Here is an 18733-nt window from a genome sequence, read left to right on the forward strand (position 1 = left end):
ATGTGCACTTTGGATGTTAAATCTCTATACACCAGCATACCTCACTGGGTGGGTTTACAAGCACTCCAATACTGGTTGGAACAATCAGATTCATATCCTCCAGGATTCAATACACTATTAGTGTGCATGGCTGAACATGCGCTTAACAAGAATGTTTTTTACTTTCAAGGGGAGTGTTATTGGCAACTTCAGGATACTGCTATGGGGGCATCCTTTGCCCCCATATATGCAGATCTTTTTATGGCATACTATGAAGAGTGCATGATTTACAACCCATTACACAATCTATATTTAGTTGAAATTGACATATGGCGTAGATATTTGGATGACTGCTGGATGGTGTGGCGTGCAGATTCTATGTATTTACAAGAGTTTGTGGAGTACCTGAATGATAATATATGGGGTCTTGAGTTCACAGTAACATATAACTTGGACATCATTGACTTTTTGGATGTTACAGTTTATAGGAATGATGATCATGCCCTCAGTACCAAGACATATAGGAAATATTCACAATATAACACCCTGCTCCATGCTTCCAGCGTGCACCCATGCCACACCATCCGCAACATACCTAAATCTCAATTTTTGCAGATAAAATGCATCAGTTCCTCCAAAAATGATTTTGAGGAAGCAAATTTGGATCTCCAGAAGAGATTTTTGGATAGGGGCTATAATAAATTTGACATACTTACAGCCAGCACATGGTCAGCAAATCAAGATAGAAACATGTTATTACAGTACAAAAAACAAAAAACTACAGGGGTGGAGCCAACACTGAGGTTTGTTACTACATATGGACAAAATCATAATGTAATCAGAAACATTTTGGATTCTAATTGGAACATATTCTTAGCAAATGAAGAATTGAGAAAGATTTTGGGACCTAAATGTCAGTTTTCATATAAATGGGGCAAGACGCTGGGTGCCCTGTTCTCCCACTATAAACACAAAGAAAGTGGGGGTGCAATCTACAAACAGATCACCATGACTGGAGACCAACTTTTGGGTACCTTTCCATGTGGGCATTGTGGATCTTGTAACCAGGTTAGTAAACTGAAACAATTCACTAGTGCCAGTACAAGTAGAGTATATGATCTAAGAGTCTTCGGTAACTGCAGCAGTAGCTGGGTTGTCTATTTAGCCACTTGTCAATGTTCAGCATTCTATGTAGGGCAAACATCAAGATCACTTAGAGTAAGAATGAATGAACATAAAAGTGACATCAAAAACAAAAAAGAGACTAATGATCTCTATAGACACACTTTGAAACATACCAATGCTCGATTTATGTTCATGATTATTGATAACATTACTGGCAACAGGAGTAATCAACAGAGCTGGCATAGTATTTTGAACCATAAATAAAAATATTGGATAATTCACCTTGGAGCTTTATTTCCCCTGGGTCTTAATGACCACCTAAAACATATGAAAGGTAAATGGTATAACATGCTGTAACCACAACACATATAGGATATGTTTAAAGTCTAGGAAAGAAAAAATATTTATATTCCTATATACATGATATAGTTAAGAATTATATCAATAAAACTATGATATGGGTCGTTCATCTATGTGGTTTGTTATACAACTAACATTGTTCATGACCTATATATGCTTGTTGGAACATTTTAAATAAAAATTATTTGTACATATGTGCAAAATAACAATGAGGGCTATATATATGTATGCTGCTATTGTCAAAGCCTACTGGTGTATGGCAACAGAATTTAGTTATAAGGCTATTATATTTTGCCATACACTTATGTATTATCATATCATATTATCTTTTGATATCTAAAAATGTTTTTGTAAGCTTATCAAGTGGATCTCAATATTATGTACCATTGTTAAACACTACTGGCTAACTTAAAAAGGGTTTTTTGTGTTGAGACTATTTTGTATGGTTATGTATCTGTTAATAAATATTGAATGCTTTAATAATACATTATATACTTTTTTAACACAATTATATCATATATTCATACTTCAGTGTTATTTTGATAATAGACTGTATACTAACAAACCCCATGTTGATTTGATATTATATTCTACTGATAATACATGACAACAATCTGTATGTAAATCTAAAGATTTTCTCATCAGGAGTAGTTGATGTATAACAAGAAATATTATTATATGCTGTATTTTTGATATAATCTGTATCAGATATTCATATAGTATCACTATGTTTATAATGCCTCTATTATACTAAGGGTAAACAGTGATTTGAATGTGACAGTCATTTTGAGTTTGGGATGGACTAAACCATGTTTCCATTGGTTGGTGGTTTCTATAAATATTCATGAATCATTTTGAACCACAAATGCTTTTTCACTGATGAAGGTTGGATAGCCAAAACTGATTTGAATTGATATCAGTGCACTTTGTTGCATTTATGCTTAAATAAATATTTATTTTATTATTTTTGGTTTGGAGGTGTTTATATGCTGCAAATGCTGGCCACTGGTGTCTTACTATGTTATGGTATGGCCGAGCACACCATATTTGCGAGGCATTTCAGTTTTTAGAGTTGGGGAGATATGTCATTCTGCTATACAACGGATTGTTGGCGGTCAGACAGGTAACTCTGAAACCAGTTGGTGACTGATTGAGAGAAGGATAGGTTATTGAGGACAGAGATAAGTTGTTTGTGTGGGACCATGTCAAATGCTTTAGAAAGGTCTAGGAAAGTAGCAGAGGAGAGATAGCCATTGTTTTTATGCTGAAGGATAGTGTTAGTAAAGGAGTAAGGCAGTGGTGGTGCTATGGTTTGGTCGGAAACCATGCTGAGTACTGGAAAGAAGGTTGTTAGCAAGGAGGTAGTCTGAGACCTGAGAGTGTATGCATCTCTCTAGTATTTTGGAGAGTGGAGAGAGAACAGCTATGGGACGGTAATTGGTTAGTTCTGTGGAGGGTCCGCCTTTGTGGAGGGGAATTATATGTGATACTTTCCACAGTGTGGGAACATAACTTTCTGACAGAGATCGGTTAATCAAGATGGATACTGGGTAGGCCAGAGCATCAGCTGCGATTTGTAGGTATTCACGTGGGAGGTTGTCTGCTGCTAATTTGGTGGGTTTAAGTTTAGTTAAGAGTTGTTTATGTTGGATGTAGGTACAGGAGAAAAAGAGAGGGCAGTGGGGAGATTACTAGTTGAAAGTGTGGGTTGGAGGGGATGGGGTTGTGTTGTTTAGCTAGTGATAGTATGGTTTGGGTGAAGTGTGTGTTGAATGAGGTAGCAATGTTTTCTGAGGAGTGAGGGATGTTAGGAGGAGGGGTACTGACTTTACCTGGGTGGAGGATGGAGTTTATGGAGGACCAGAATTGTTTGGGGCTGTGTTGTGAGGAGTCTAGGGTAGACTGGTAGTATTGGAATTTGTCCTGTTTTATTAGCTTTTTGACTCTATTGCATAGTTCTAGGAATTTCTGTCTAGCTGCGGGGATTTTGGTTTTGCACCAGTGCTCCCAGGCTTTATCCCTGTTTTTCATTTCTGACTTAGTGGTTTTCTGTAGCCACAGGGATGGTTGTGCTTTGGTTCTGGAAAGTCTTATGGGGGCATGGTAATTAAGGATACTCAGGAAGGTAGTATTAAAAATTTCAACTGCGTCATCTAGACTGAGGTACATTAGAGGATGCCAGTTACATTCTTTGAGGGATGAGATGAATGTGAGTGGGGTAAAGTTTAGTTTTTTACGTATTTGATGGTAGATGACAGGTTTAGCTTGGTATAGGTATTTTCTGAGTAGGAATGTTGGGGAGTGATCACTGAGGCTATCTGATAAGCAGCCTGTTATATATGACTGGGGGCTCTTACTGACTAGTATCCAGTCCAGGGTAGTGTGCTTGCTGGAGTTTTTATTTATCCTGGTTGGCGACTGGACTAGTTGGGTGAAGCCATGAAGGTTTACATCATGGGTTGGATGGTTGCCAGAACAGGATTGCCAGTCAGTATTGAAATCACCTAAAATTATAGTTTCTTGGGGGAGATGGTGGGTAGACCATCTGAGGAGGTTTTCTAGTAGAGGGATGTTTTGGCCAGGTGGGAAGTAGCATCCAATTATGTTGATGGTTTTGTTTTGGTTTATTTTGAGGTTGGTATATATTATTTCTTCATTGCCTATTTGTGGAGCTGATGATTTTAAGATCTGGATGTTTAGATGCTGTTTAAATATTATAACTACGCCACCTCCTTTCTTGTTTAGTCAGTCTACTCTTAGTATGCTGTAACCTGTAGGGAGTATTTGTTCACTGGTAATGTGAGGTTTTAGCCAGGTTTCTGTCAGGATGACTATATCTGGGGAGTACAAGTCTATGGTGGCATGGAGTTCATGGACTTTGTTGGATATACGTCTAATATTTAGGCTTAGTAGAAGGAAGTCACTTGGCTTTCTGTTGGCTGTAATATGGGAGAAGTTATGGTTTCTAGTCTGATTCTGAGGATTGGGGTTGGAGATGGTAGGGCCAGGGTTGGGGTGGATGTCTCCACTTAGGGCTAGTTTTGATATGCATGAGGTTATTAGTTTTCTCAGTTTTTGAATGTGTTTGTTTATAAGGGAAACTTTATGATTGTGCTCTGTGGGTAATAGGTATGGTGGGAGGGTTACTATATTAAGTTGTAGGGATGCTTTATGTTTGAGTTATATAGTTAGTAGAATATGTGGGGGGTGCATAGGGATGGTTCTTGAGTTGGTGGGAGGGGAGCTGAGTGAGGCTGAGACATGAGTGGTGGTGTGAGTAGTAGTACAGTGGTAGTGGTTGAGTGGGGGAATGATGGAGCTTTGGTAGGATGTAAGATATGCAAGGAGAGTGCATGCAGTGAGCATAGGTAAGGTATGCTTGTACATGTTAGTTGAGGAGGTGTGATAGTGGGAAAATGAAGGAGGTAGTGTTGGGTTAGTGCTGTGGTTGGCTATTGGAAAGATGGGAGGGGTTTGTGAGTGTAATAAAGGTGGGACCACTGGGGGCGGGAGGAAATAGAGGGCAGGGTGGGGAGTGAAGCGGGTAGAGACCCTGTTAGTTGCTCTTATGAGGGGGCTGGAAACAATCAGTTAACAGAGTTAACTGATAAATGAAAATATGATAGTGAACAAGGGTGGTTGTAGTTTTAAAAATGGTGCCTGCCACAGGCAAGGGAGCCCGCAGGATTTTTTGCAGGGGGGTGCAAACCCAGAGCCCCACCCACATAGCTCTCCCCGCCCCCTGCCAACACAGCCACGCCCAAGTCCACCCACCCCAAGCCCCGCCCACACAGCCATTCCAGTGTCCCATTACTTGGCTATTTCTCCCCATTTGCTGTAGACACTGTTCAAATCTGTGTGCATACTGTTTTATGCTTTAGTTCTACAATGATTACAGGCAGTTGGATTTAATTTACAACTTTTATTTCAAACATTATAGCCCAAACACAGACATTTACTAAACCTAAACAAAGCAATAGTCTTACAATGAAAACAGACTTGGCATTAAAGCTTCTCTACTTTTGAAACTCACATTCAATGAAACAGCATTGAAACCCACATTCAAAGAAAATGCATCTGGCCAGTGGCAGGTTATTTACCTTTGAACTGTTTTCAAGCAATAGTCTCCTTGCACACTGTTAGGGCCATGCAAAAGTTATTTGATTTACCTGATTGTCTTAATTATAATATATAATTGAATTATATCCCTTGTATTATACAGCAACACTTATCTGAGTGTCTCTGCTGAAGTAAAAGTAATCTGAATAATTCCACATTAAAGATATCTGAAACTAATGAAGATGTTGTTGCTAGAAAACAACTGTATATTTCAGTGTTTCATCTACAAATTCAGTGCCTGCTGCTGTCAAAAAATAAATTGCCTATGTTAAATTAAAAAAATGGTAAGCTGGTATATTGCAATAGAAAATGGATGGCAAGCTGAAAAACAGGTTCATAGTTATTAGGCATCTATTCCAAAGAAGGACATCTTCAGGACTGCAGCATACAAATGTACATGCTGTAGGAATAGAACCTCAAGCCTCTACATTAAAATGCAAATATTCTACTTGTGGTGCTACTAACATAGCTTTAAAACTTTATACCACAATAGAGATACCATTTGCTAAACAAAACAGTTGCACATTGTAAATAGACTTGGCATGAGCAGCAGTAAACTTCGCTTCCCTTAAAACTCACAGTTCCTTGAAAATGCACTTGAAAATAAATTCCACCTGCTAACTCTAACTTGGGCATTTCACTTTCTCTCTCCCACAAACATACCACACCCCTCAAGGCCTCAACCTTAGTGCAAGAAATCTGGACAAAGCCTAAAATAAATAGGGACGGATTATAAATATGGCTCTCATAAACTTAGAAAATTGCAAGAGTAACAGGATTTGTGTTAGTATGCATTTTCCTAAATGATATGACGTCTAAAACTGAAATGTCTCATTATTTAGCAACTTCAATCCCTTTTAGAAGGAATATGGGGCAAAAATCTGGACATTCTGCAAAAACCTGGACAGCTGAGGGGTATGCTACCTCACACACACACACACACACACACACACACACCAACTTCTTAGTGCAAGAAATACATAAAACAGATTTTTTTTCAAAGTTACAACTGTAAACTCTGTGTGACCATGGTGTTGTTTTTTGACAGAAAGGTATAAAGGAACTCATGGCTATGTATATAGTTGAATCTCTCTGTACTGAACTACTCCCTACCGTAATGCTGCTTTATTAAATAGTGTTTGCATTCAGAAACTTTTACAGTTTTTATACTGAATTTTATAGCTACATGAATTAGAAAATAACCAGTTTCCTTTTCAGAGGCTAAGCTAAAAAGTCCACTCTTTACAAGCACTGCTTCCCCTGGAAAACATCAGAGACCTGGTTCAAGACCGATGACAGCACCCCTTTAATGCAGGATTTCAATACCTGCTCATCACAGAGACCTGGTTCAAGACCGATGACAGCACTCCTTTAATGCAGGATTTCAATACCTGCCACAAGTTCAGGTCTACCACCTTAGATGAAAGGGTGATGGTATCTACATATTCTTAAAGAACAATTCATCTCCAGACTTGCTAGGTGAGATAATGACGTGGAATTCCTCTACATCCAACTTAGCATTAACAAAACTCCTTACTGTGTCATACCTAACTATAGGTCCCCTCTATGTACCCCATCAGTCCATATCTCCTACCTAACTAATATGGTGTCCCTATGCATTAAGCCAATACCATTATTCTAGGAGGCTTCAATCATGTTTTCTTCCAAAATTGCCATTTTGAGGAGAGATTATTAGGGGAGAGCAACATTTTGAGCCAAAATTGGGGACAATGGAGAGGTTTGGATATTCCTACATCTACAAAGCGATTTGCACATACCTCTCAACCTCTTAATGCAGGAAATCTGGACAGGGTCAAATATTGGGGAACACACAAACACTACTAAAAATTGCTCTTGTATAAACTTAAGACAAGTGATAGAATAACAGGTTTTGCATTAGCATACATTTTCTGAAGGTTATGACATCTGAAACTCAAAGTCTCTCATTTAGTGACTTCATTCCTAAATTATTTGCTAGAAAATCACACATTGTATGAGGAACAAACCAAAAATAAGAAGCAAATATCAATTCATTCTGCAAAAATATGGACAACTGAGAGGTATAGTTCAACCGGGGCTGTCTAAGTTTGCTACCCTCCCCCCCTCACAAAATCATGGTCGAATGGAGCCTCCCCCCGTGCAGCCATTCCAATGTCCCATTCCTTGGTAATTTTGCCCCATTTACCATAAACACTGTAATGTGCATACTGCTTTACTTCTGCGATGATTTAGATTTCATTTGAAAGTTTTATTTTGCATTTTACAGCACAAACCCTAATATCTGTTAAGCAAAGCAATGCAGTCTCACAATGAAAATAGACTTAGCATTAAAACTTCTCTGCCCTTGAAACTCACATGCATTGAAACAGCATTGAATTGAACCCCACATTCAAAGAAAATACATTTTGCCAGTGGCAGATAAAGATTAAGTTTGGGCTATTTTCAAAATCATAGGCACCTTGAACGTGAAACATACACATGCTCTTTGATACACCTTCCTGACTGCATTACATTATATTCCTTGTACTCACATGCATTGAATTGAAACCCACATTCAAAGAAAATACATTTTGCCAGTGGCAGATAAAGATTAAGTTTGGGCTATTTTCAAAATCATAGGCACCTTGAACGTGAAACATACACATGCTCTTTGATACACCTTCCTGACTGCATTACATTATATTCCTTGTACAATATAGTACACTTGTTAGAGGGCATTTTAAATGTATTGTTTTGAGCATTTTTCCAGTAAACAATGAAACAAAATGCATACACCAAATGACAAAACTGCCCAATTCGGAACATTTACATCATAAATAAGTCTACTCAACCTTCTATAGTCCACCAGTATCAGTAAATATACACAATCTCTGAAGTAGTAAAATCCACATTAAAGAAATCTGTAACTAATAAAGAGGTTGCTGCTAACAAACAAGTTTATATGTCATTGTTTCATCTACAATAAAGTGACTTTTGCCCTTGAAGAATAAATTGCCTATGTTGCATGTATTAAAAAAAATGATAAGCTAGTAATACCACAATAGGGAATGGATAGCAAACTGATAACAGGTTCATAGTTACTAGGTATCTTTGCCAAAAAGGACTGCAGCATCCACCCCTTGTATAACACAGTACAGCATCAGCAATGCATCTAACTACTGTGGGAGTAGAACCCACAACCTTGAGCATCAAAAGCAACCTGTTGTGCTATTAACAATGCAAGCAGACTAAGCATAAACAGCATTAAACTTTTGTTCCCCTGCAGCTCTCAGCTCCTTGTAAAATCTACTCAACACTCAGCTGTATCTCTGAACTTTGCAGCACAAGAAATCTAGAAAAAGCCAAAATTTATTGGGGGGGGGGGTGGACAAAAGGCCAAAAACCAGGGACACATTTTAAACATTGCTTGTATAATGTTGGAAAGTTGCTAGAATAAAATGCTGCATTACCACCATACATTTCACTGCCACATCTTGAACCCAGGGGACCCTGTGCAAAACAGAGCAACATACCACTATGCCAAATAAGCTGTTTTGTGAAAGAGGAAGATGGAAACTTAAATGACTACCATCTAGTGAATCCAGTTCTCACCATAGCACATATGTCAACCTCTTAGCACAAAACACCTGAACAAAGCCAATAATGGGTGAATACAGCCCCCAAACATTCAGTGAATTCAGTTCTCAACATACCTCTTATCAACCTCTTAGCAAAAAACAACCGGACAAAGCTAGTAATGGGGGAATATAGCCCCCAAACATATTCGGTTCTTACCATAGCTCTCAACCTTAGCACAAAACCTGGATGAAGTCAATAATGGGGGAATACAGTCCGAAAAATGGGGACAAATTTCAAATAACCATCTTATACACTTAGAAAATTTCTATAATAAAAGCTTTTGTGTTACTATGCACTTTCTGAAGAATATGAAGTCTGATATTCAAATGCGTGTCATTTTTAACATTTGTTAACCAGGAAAGTCTGACTTGGAACAAAAGCTAACTTTTAGTAGGTAAGGCACCCCAGCCAAGAATCAAACCACAGAACATGTAGCTGTCAGGCAACAATGCTACCACTGCATCAATCCACTACTGGCTTTGCAAGGGCACAAAAATACAGAAACCACAGATTTTATGAAGAACAGAAGCAACCAAGGTCAACAGTCTTTTCATATGGTAATCCATTAGCAGGAATTAAACATTAAAATGTCACCATTTAATGGCAAAAGCAATTAAAAGACTGCCAACTTACATATTCTTTTTCAGATATCTGTGGATGAACATGAAGACATTGTGTACCATCTCCCAAATGCTGGTCAACCCCTCAATTAAGCTATAAAGGAAAAAAAAACGTTTCTCATTCTGACTCCTAGCAGCATCTGCTGCAGCTTATTTTATGTTTTTTTCGACTGGTTTTTATTATCTTAAGTGTTTACTTTATTATAGGCAAAGTCTAAAATTTAATTTATTCTTCAGTTTATCGAACCTACCAGACACAGTAAGCCCAAAGGCCAAATGGCTTGTATGGATGCAGTTTATCACCATCCTCATAGTTACTGAAATTCTATTCAGTCTGTTTTAGTCATTTTTTTTTTGCCATAGGCCCTTAAAATACAGATTTCTATTCTAAAAAAGGAACTGCACATTCTAGACTAAATGGCTTATCTCTGATGTAGCTTTTCTACATTTTCTTGAAAAACAGAATTTGCTGAACATAGTTATTAACAGACCTGTACTAGCACATGATGTAGCTGGTAATACGGTTTTATTCATTGCTGTACATACTGCTTTGAGTTCATTCTCTCACATAATCCATGTTGTTTTGCAATGAGCTCTATTGAAAGATGCCACAGAATTTCTCTTACAATAGAATGAGGTATGTAATATACAGCTACTTTTATACTTTATTTGAAGCAGGTACAATAAAAATGTGGAGCTAAGCACACACACACACACACACACACACACACACACACACACACACACACACTTAGGAAGGTTGGTAATGTGAGCATTGAGGAGAGTTAGGAATCTATCTGTTGACGTGTTGGGTTGAAACTGTGAACTGTTTCTTGTGGTCTTGGGTTTGATTCCCAATGTTTTCATGCACCTACTGTTCATCCCTGATTAGGTTACTTAACCAGACAGTACTCTGGAGTTTTTTATGAAACTAAAATAGTGTTCTCAATTCTGTACATGACTGCATACCTGAAAATTCAAAGACTGAAAATGCACTTAAATGGATACAAACTAGTATTTGATGGTAGGGGAGATGAGCTTGAAACTGATTTTTTGTTTTGCTATGCAATATGTTGGTACATATTGGTTAAAGTAGGAATGTGTTTGCTTTGGGCATTTAGAAGACTGCCACATTAGTGTCTGGTTTCATATAGATAATGGTTAGTGATAGCTCCAGATGTCGATTCAAATGGGATGTGACTTTACTTGAGGAACAAAAACAGTCTTTAGAAGATTGGTGGAGTGGGCACTGAAAAGAATTTGAAGTCTGGTGGTTGGTGCAGCAGATGAAAGCTACAGGCTTTGGGAAGACTGTTTCATGTGGTCCAGGGTTTGGTTCTCATAGCCTTCATTTTTCCAATATGTGGCTCTGAGTGGATTGTTTGTTTAGCTGGACAGTGCTCTGCGGTTTTAGGGGAACTAGGATAGTCAATCTTGCACACCTATTGACCATCTGTTTGGTAGGGCAATCTGTGCTGACTAAACAGATGTCCATCAAAACACCATACAACAATGGTAGCGGCATCCATATATCAATAGTCAATATTTTTAAAATAAGAAAAACTATCTTAATTGGATGTAAGAGAGTAAAGAGAATTAGAAGCATAGTTCAAAAGATATTTCTATTCAAACTAGAAACATGAAGTTCCATTGAAAGGAAATGGTGTACTTGTAGTTTAGTTACCTTAATAACACTGCTTTTTGTGTGTATATCAAATAAAATGAGCTTTCAGTCAGTAGTTTTCCTGTTTTCATACAACCATTCCTCTTAGGATTTTAATTATTATGGAAATCATGTTATAGGAATTAATAATAGCATGTGTATGTATGTAACTGATATAAGAAGTCTTCTTTAAAATGTGTTCCTTTAAATGTAAATTGCCACCATGGTAACAGTAAGAGAGGTAGTGTGTTTATATATTTAAAAATGCAAAAGTTACAAGTGGCTTTTTTTTCAAGAAACTAATTTATTTAAAATGCTGTTATATTATTTGATTAAATACAAAGGAATATATAGCCCTAACAAGCTCTAGCTTTAAAGAAAAGACAAAGGGTACAGCAATCTTACAGAGAAACACTGCTGTAATGTCCAAAGTAATTGACTCATACAGTGATGATAAAGGTATGATACTTATGGTCATTGTTTATTATTTAATTTATTTAAAATCCGTTTACTGGGAAAGTCGACTTTGAATGAGATGATTTTCAGTGAAGGCCCGTGGAAAAGCACTCCAGATTCATGTCTTTGTAACATGGTAGGAAACAGGAGCACCCAGAGGAAACTCGCACAAATGCAGGGAGGACATTCAGACTGTGCACAGAAGGCACCACAGCCAAGAATCAAGCTGTAGAACCTCTTGCTATGAGGCAACGATGCAAACCATTGCACTGCTATGTCGTTCAATATCAAAACAGAATATTAACCTTAGCAAACATACTAGATTCTGGGAATTGGAGCTAAATTCTCTAGAAAGTATCCAAAAATTTTAACTTTAGATATGGAAGAAAACATAATAATGACAGGAAACTTAATGGTATACTTAAAGAAAATGATACCAGTGCAGTTATCAAACCTAGAATTTCTGCAATAGTGAAGAATTTAGTAAACTTTAATGACTTTCTTAATCTTAGAAACAGCATGTGTACCCCTGGTAGTAACAGGAAATATACAGACGAAGAAAAAAACACTATTAGAAAATTAAAGAGCAGAACAGTTGCTTAGAAAATGAAAAAGTAATTGATGCCTTTTAAACAAGGAAATAGAAAAAAGTATATAACATTTGTTAATAGAAATAAAGGCACAAAATAAAAGGTTGAAGGAAAATGAAGCTCCAAGTAATGACAGCATCACTTTTTTTTAATTATATAAAATATTACCTCACAGTGTTTTACCTCTCTTACAGAAAACATTTACAGAGACTAAACTGCATTTAACATATATCCATCATGGAAACATACACAATTTGTCCTTTACTAAAACAGGATAAAGACTTCTTCTAGATGTATCACACACACACACACACACACACACACACACCTTACTCACTCTGACAAGTGTCCCTGTTATCTCCCGTGAAGTCCTCAGCTAAAGTAAACCCATAGCTCTGTTTCACTGCTCGCTGATCTAAATCCATCTTCAGTCCTCCTCCAGTCGCAGCTAGGTAAACCCATTGCAAAACTGAAACCGTCTGTTTCAGTTCCTGCTCACAAACCTGAAACTGTCCGTTTCAGTTCCCGCTCGCAAAACTGAAAATATGTGCACTGCGTGATGATGTCAGCACGCATCTGTGCCTGGACTTGAAGGGCGTTCTTAAAGAAGAACACCCTAAAAATAAAAAATATATATTTTTTAAATTTTAAACTAAAAGAAGATTAACTAATCAGCCGATTCCAGGGGGGGTGCAAGTGCACCCCCTTGCACCTGCCTGCGGGCGCCCTTGGCCACAGGTAATATTTATTAACTTTGGGATTGTCTTAAGGTAATAAACAGGGAAGGGGGAGGGAAGAACAAGGGTGTGAGCAGGCAGTTCTTTGTACTGCTGCTAATGAGCCAAAGCAAAGACAAGTTTGTGTTTAAGAAACAATCTCAATTGATCAAGGACTGCTCTGAAACTGTAAGTCATTTCTTAACCATTTCTCAGCTGGAAAAACAGGATAATCTTGTATCAGTAGGCTACTGTGGTCTCAGTTTAAATTAACAAACACACAGTATTGATCAGTTATGGATACTATTTGCTAACAGAAGGGAATAAGAGAGAAAGTGGAAGGTGTGTGTGTGTGTGTGTGTGTGTGTGTGTGTGTGTGTGTGTGTGTGTGTGTGTGTTGGGAGGGCTGCTTACAAGTCAAAGCAGAGTGCTCTCCAGGGGAAAATGAATATTGGCTCAAACAGGTACACACATACTCAAAGTTAACTTTAGCTGTTTGCAGACAGTTCTATGCTTGCTGAAAGACCTTGCTGAAAGCCACCCAATAGCTGTTTGACTTTTGCATGTGAAGCATTGCTAATTCTAGGGTGTTATTAAAACACATTAGGCAGAAGGCTATTTGTATCACTTATGATGTGGTACATCATGGGACGGTATTTTTTCTATTCCATTTACTTTGGAAGAATGTATGGCAAGTAGTACCTTTTCTGGTACTGTCTGCAAGCACTGCTGGCCCCCACTTCAATGAAGTGGGTAATACTGCAGAATCCACATGTGTCAGATGGGCATGAGTAGACAGATGCTCATCCACATGCAAAACAAGTATCTTGAGTTTGTCCAGTTTTGGAGTGAGAGGTCTAACCACTCCAACCTAGGCTTTTTAGCTATGGGCTGTATGCAAGCTGCCCCCTTTGTGCCTGTGTTTCCTTTACGCAGCTGTTGATATGTCATTTCTAACTGGGTGATATCGGCACATTGATAACCTCCGTGATTAACAGCATCCTCCAATAACGATCAATGCATGATGCAAACAATTATCTGGCAAGTATTATCCATCTGTATTTAGTCCCAGGTCATATCAGGTGCATGCTATGTACTGGAATTTATGTTTAAACCATTTTGTGCGATTTGACTAGTTCTCACTGCCAATGAGCATAGGCCATACCTTTCATAACCAGTGGCATGTGCTACAGTATGTCTGAATATGCATCCCCCCGTGCCACTGGCATGGTTTCTTGAACACTTTACCCATCAGTCTTACACATATGTAATGAGGCTGACAACATAAGTGCACTATCCTGTTTATGAAGTGTGGGTACATCTGTTAAAATTAGGTGTTGGTTTGCTGTAAATGATAATTCCCTTTAGGATTCATCATTTTTCCCTAAAAAAACAAAAAAGAAATTCTATATCAGCTTGAGAACTGAAAGCAGAGGGGGTTCCCAACTTTTCTCCACTGGAATGTGATACTGCAGCTAATCTATTTAAACTCAGGGGTGTGTGCTTGCAGAGAAGGTGGCACCCCTGCACAAGCACTAGTTGTTTGCATTACATAGAAGTTTACAAATATCAAATATTTATTTCTGTTATATACAGTTAGTTGAATGAAAATATTGCTCCTTTTTTGGATTGGAGTTACAGCTGCTGCACATATTTTGAAAGACACAAGAGGTTGTCCTGCGACAGTGTGACGGAAAAGTATATGCAAGAGATCACACACCAGAACCCTAAAGTATTATAAAAGAGAGTAGAGTACTGATGACTGGATTCCAGAGCATTATTAATCTGCATAGTTAAAGACAGTCATAGCACATCCAAGAAACACATAAAGACTGGAAACACTGATGTATTTCAAAACATGTCTATGTTTCACATCATGTACATACCCGTGGGCTCATTTTTGACTTCAAGCTCTGAATCAGTTTGTTTCCCAAATTACTTATTGGAGTAAGTAGAGATTTAGTCCATTTCCTTCTTTACAGTAAAGCATACAGTCTCATACCAGTCGAAATGAAAGTTTTGCAAAACTTGGTTTTATGCATATGCAAAATTGTTTAGAATTGCAGTTTCCCTTCAGAGATACAATCTAAATATTGAACAGCTGAGCACAAAACAGCATGTGACACAAAACATTCTAAACAAATTCATTTCTAGACTCTAATCATACCAGTATGACTGCTCTATGATACTTGCCATGTTTTACTGGTAAGTCATGCAGCTATCCATTGCATTACAATTGTGGTAAGGCCTTGTTCTTCTATGGTAAGTCATACAGCTATCCGTTCCATTACAATTGTGGTAAGGCCTTGTTCTTCTATGGTAAGTCATACAGATATCCGTTCCATTACAATTGTGGTAAGGCCTTGTTCTTCTATGGTAAGTCATACAGCTATCCATTCCATTACAATTATGGTAAGGCCTTGTTCTTCTATGGTAAGTCATACAGCTATCCATTCCATTACAATTATGGTAAGGCCTTGTTCTTCTATGGTAAGTCATACAGCTATCCGTTCCATTACAATTGTGGTAAGGCCTTGTTCTTCTGTGGTAAGTCATACAGCTATCTGTTCCATTACAACTGTGGTAAGGCCTTGTTCTTCTGTGGTAAGGCATACAGCTATCTGTTCCATTACAATTGTGGTAAGGCCTTGTTCTTCTATGGTAAGTCATACAGCTATCCGTTCCATTACAATTGTGGTAAGGCCTTGTTCTTCTGCTTTGTTGGCCAAAACATTGTGTATAACCCAATCAAAGACCACATATCGGTGTACTGAAATTCCATCACAATAAACTCTAATTTACAGCTAACATACATGTTACAGGTATACACCAACTTTCAAAATATGCAAACTCATATCAAATTACTCAATTTTTAATGCAGGCAATATTTTACCCAAACTAGTCATCTGCAATTTTACCATATGAAGAAAATGAAAGTACAAGTCTTAACAAGGATTACTTCACTCCTACCCAAGATGCGGATGACTCCACCTTGATTTGTTCAGTCACCTCCCCGACAGATCTAATAACATTAACCCAGAATATTTTCAGTATAGTTGAAAACTGTCTCTCTAACCATCAGCTGATATTAAACCCTAACAAAACAAAGTTGCTTCTTTTTTCCCCCACTTGTAAGTCTTCCTCACCACTCTTCACCATAAAATGTAACAATGCTACCATTATCTCCCCAGATGTGCAAACCAAACTCTTAGGCATCACAATAGACAACACCCTCAAATTTGATATCCATGTCAATGAAACTATCAAAACTATTAACAAAAAATTTGGCTCCCTCTATAAGCTCAAACCTTTCCTTACTCCATTTGCTAAGACTGCTATTGCTCATTCCCATCTACTCTCCACTCTTCTCTATGCCTCTCCTCTACTCACTAATTTGAACAAATCTACTCTTAGCAAACTCTCCAGCTGTTATAATCATATTGCTAGATTTGCAACAGGCATGGCATATAGGACCCACCATGGTCACAACCTAAATCTTCTGGGGTGGCTAGAATGGCTTAGCCTACTTCAGTACAACCAGCTTATAATTGACCATAAAGTTCTCAACCACACTGATAATATGCCTGCACTTAAAAATATCATCAACCCTTATAGCAACCTGAGGTCACTTCGATCTTCTAATAAACTACTGGTTCAAACATCCAAAATCAGCAACTCTGCTGGAGACTCTCTGTTTGCTAACTCTGTTGGAAAAACTTGGAACTCTCTTCCTGCTGATCTTACTTTTGAACCCTCTCTTACTCGGTTCAAAAAAAGCCTCAAGCTATACTTAGGGGGTTGCTGGGTGGTCAAGAGGTGTGGTATACAGCAGTATTTAGGTCCCAAGAGCATGTGAATATAGTCAAGTGGCAAGGTAAAGCAGTGTCTGCAGTGTTTGTGATGTAAGAATCAAAACCATGCTGCATCTGTGGTGAAAGTTCAGTGAGTGTGTGTGTGTGTGTATGTACATGTACATGTGTGTGTGCATGTCTTATTAGAAATGGTAGGACATCAAGTGCTGTTTATTATGTTTGTGATATGTACATGCAGACATGTGTGTGACGAGCTTCTGGCTGCACACATTAGGAAAGTGGCTGTGGGTTGTGCTGTGGCTGCTTGTATTATGAGTCTTTAGGTGCTTTCAGTGTGTGTATGTATCTACATATGCCAGTGTATGAGGTAGACTGTGATCATCTGGGGATCATTTGGAGAGTTGGCTGGTATGGTCTAAGTGGGCTAGTGTACAACTCCTTCTTTATAATTAACTCAGGTCCCTTTTAATATAAATATTTTTATTTATTTATTTATTTTACATTTGTTAACCGGGAAAGTCCAGCTGGACACGGGTCCATTTTCAGCGGAGGCTCTGGGAGAAAAGCTCCACATTACAATACATTTTGTTCCACATACATATACTTCAATTTATAAAAAAAACTTTTTTTTAAATGTTCTTGTGGCAACAGATTTCTAACTCCAAATAAACTTTTGTATACTTTCCTTTATATATAACACACCAATATTCCCAATATACGCAAAAGTCCCCCATTGGTTAATGATCTCTAAAAAGCCTTTGTCTTCCTTATGTAATGCAAATATTTTTTCACATATTTATGTTAATCTTTTTAAATCTTTACATTCTATCAGAAAATCACCATTATCCCCAAAGTCTGCTTGTGTTACTAAATGGTTTGAAACACAAACCTCAGAAGTTCTCTGTTGAATGGTGTTTAAATTTCTTGAAAATATCATATAAGACAAAGATATGCATCTGGAATATTTCTCCCTGGGCCCTCACTGAAAATTGGCTTTGTTCCAAGTCAGACTTTCCTGGTTAACAAATGTTAAATAAATAAAAGTGCCATATTGGATTAGTGTTTTTCTTTATTGCTATAAACAATGCAGTGATACCTGAAACCTGTTATTTTTTTTCTTAAAAGGACAATAGTCAGAGTATAATAAAAAATAAATTCTGCTCTTGTGACTATATATTCTGCTTTTTGTCCTTTATCTATTACCCCAAGCATCTCCTTTTTTCTTCTTACAGTTAATCCATCTCAACTTAACATATTCCATGCCCTGCAAACTCTTCAAACTAAGCGTAAACCTGATACCTAAACAATGGAATAGTAAACAACTATTTCAAGACACTGGGTTTCCCAAGCAGTGTATGTGCATCAGTGGCTTCCCAGACTTGCCTTTCTTGTATTTTTCAACCTTAGTATAAAACTTTGTTGCATTTATTTAGAGTCATTACTGTAGTGGCATGCACAATTGAGATGGTGCTTATCCCCAGCTCCATTAAGATGCACTTTGTCTTCTTTTATATTCCCACATCTCAGTCCAGCATGGAGTCAATAGTTATTCTGTCCTGCATGTTAAAAGCCTTCCAAATTCACAGCCTTATCTCCCTGCTTAATTATCCATGCATTTCTATACAAAAATTAAAAAAGGAGTGCTGCTATACTAACTTGATTTAAGAAAACTTGC

Source organism: Protopterus annectens, chromosome 10.part0 (assembly GCF_019279795.1).
Source record: "Protopterus annectens isolate FY-2018-M chromosome 10.part0, PAN1.0, whole genome shotgun sequence".
In the NCBI taxonomy this organism is placed as follows: domain Eukaryota; kingdom Metazoa; phylum Chordata; order Ceratodontiformes; family Protopteridae; genus Protopterus; species Protopterus annectens.